At 38.3% G+C, this 2,530-nt stretch overlaps 1 protein-coding gene across 3 annotated transcripts in view; it reads left to right on the forward strand.

Moving 5' to 3' along the window:
• Zcchc17 (zinc finger CCHC-type containing 17) overlaps window positions 1-2,530 on the forward strand; it is a 58,419-nt gene that overhangs the window by 8,606 nt on the left and 47,283 nt on the right. The window lies entirely within an intron of this gene.

The raw sequence follows: 2,530 nt of genomic DNA on the forward strand, positions 1-2,530 counted from the left end.
TTATTTAGAGAGCCAAAGCTTTGGAACAGCTCTTTCATATACTAATGCATGGTCTTTGAGACTGTCACTTAATCTCTTTGAGCCTCAGTTTTGTCTCTTGAGAATCTTTGCAAGTTCTTTTTGCTTTAGTCCATTTAAATGCTACTGTAACAAAATACCTAGGAGTAGGTAATTTTTTTTTTTTCAATTTATAAGGAACAAAAATCTTATTTCTCACAGTTCTGAAGGCTAGGAAATCAAAGATCAAGATGCCAACAGATTTGGTGTCTGGTGAGGACACCATCTGCTTCCATGATGCTGCCTTGAGGCTAGCTAGGTCTTCCAGAAGTGACAAATGTTGTGTCTTCATGTGGCAGAATGTGGCAAAGGGGACAAATGTGCCTCCTCAAGTGTAAAAGGTACCAATCCAGTCACTAGGCCTAATCACTTCCCAAAAACCCTACTTCTTATATCTGTTGCATTGGGAATTAAATTTCAGTTGTGAATTTTGAAGGAAATGGAGTCATTGAAACCACCTTGAGAATGAGATTGATGCTGTTATAAAAAGAGGCTTCAGAGAGTTGCCTTCTGTCCCTTTCTTTTTGTGAGGAGGACCTGGCGTATTTGTCTGTTCTGAAGAGTGTAACAACAAGTTGCCATCTTGGAAGCAGAGAGTAAGCTGTTATCAGACACCAGAGCTGCTAGTACCTTGATCTTGAACTTCCCAGCCTCTAGAACTATGAAAGTTAAATTTCTATTATAAATCATCTAGTGTGTGGTATTTTGTTATAGCAGCAGGAAGAGACTGTTCTTCTAAATACCCACTTTCCCACTAATTTTTCATCTTTTAAGTCTCAGCTGTAATGTCTTCTCAGAAATCTTTTATTTATCACAAATAAATAGGGGCCTGCCCATTAGCTCAGTTGTTTAAGTGCCTGCTGAATCAGAGCAGTAAGTCTCAGGATGCTGTGGTTCAATCCCCAGATCCTCGTGCCTTATCAGACCTGCTCTTAAGGCATCGTGAGCCAAGGGGGCTGGGAATCCAGGGGCTGAGGAGATGGCTCAGTAGAATAAGCACTTCCCTGGCAAACGCAAGGGTCTGAGTTCAATCCCTGGTTTCACACACACACACAAAAAAAAAAAAAAGATTAAAAAAAACTCCATATCACGAGCGAGTAAGTAGTTCAACATGTGTTTAGCTGTGTTCTTATTTAATGTCTGTCTTCCCCATAAGACACTAAACTCCATGAGGGCAGAGTTCTGTTTTTGATCAAACCTGGGGCCTTGCACATGCTGGTTAATCACTCTGTCACTGAGCTACATTGCCTAGTAGATGTCTGTTTTGATGGCTGAGTGAATGCTTTTGGGGAAAGGCATTGTGTTTATTTAGAGAGCCAAAGCTTTGGAACAGCTCTTTCATATACTAATGCATGGTCCTTGAGACTGTCACTTAATCTCTTTGAGCCTCAGTTTTGTCATTTGTTAAATGGAGATAATTACTTTCGAAGGATTACTGTGATGGTTATGTGAGATATCATCTATAAAAATGATGAAGGAATTCATTACCCATGTCTGCTCTGCTTGAAGTCAAAGTAACACCCTTAAGTGGTTTTCATTGTCTTATGAGTACCTGTAATATTTTAACCCAATTGTTTTTCTGCGCCCCACACCTTTTCTGTACTGATGATTGAATTCAGGAGATGGTGGTGAATTGACAGCAAGGTGCCCTGCCAAAGGAGACTGTTCCTATCATTGAAAGTACTGAAAAAGGTTCACCATCACTAAATTCGGGGCCTTCCATCCTGAGCTACAGCCCTGCCCCTTAAATTTTAAGGCAGGGTCCTGCTAAGTTGCTCACCCTGGACTAAAACTTACAATTTTCCTGCCTTAACTACAGGCATTTATACTTGCTTTATGGTGGACAAAAGTTTTGCCTTTAATAATGTGAGGTCTTTGAAGATATTCATTGTAACTGTCAGTCAATTATAGGTAATTATGGCTATTGACTTCTGGTAATAGATCCTTCTTGATCCTAACTGATAATGTAACAGTTAAGCTCCAAAGGATAATAACATTCTAACAAAAGCAAATAACTCTACTCTGAAGTCTTTTTTCTTTATGGTCTCTGGTATCCTCAGTGATTAGTGAGGCATCAGAAAAAAAGTGGTAATACTGTCAGTAAAATTGATTTTTCTGATCAAGAAGTGCTTATCAGTCAGGTGCTGCACAAAGGGAGGAGTGCTGTGCCCTTCATAAACAGATTCAGAATTTTAGTAAAGTGGCTCCCGACCTGCAGATTTTTTTTTTTTGTCTGAGAAGGGATTGAATTACTACAGGTTTTATATGTTGCTGACAAGGAAGGCTAGACTAGGGAAATACTCAGAGCGAACATTATAGTTCCCCACTTTAAATTTTTTTTAAATAAACACTTAAAATTCTTCCCATTAAAAATGAGTTCAACATTATTATTGTTATTGTTGTTATTATTATTATTATTACTATTGTTTTTTAAAGCCCCTTTCAGCTCCTGATTTTTTTTTTTTTTTTTTTT

Source organism: Octodon degus, unplaced genomic scaffold (genome assembly GCF_000260255.1).
Source record: "Octodon degus isolate 3935 unplaced genomic scaffold, OctDeg1.0 scaffold00163, whole genome shotgun sequence".
In the NCBI taxonomy this organism is placed as follows: Eukaryota; Metazoa; Chordata; class Mammalia; order Rodentia; family Octodontidae; genus Octodon; species Octodon degus.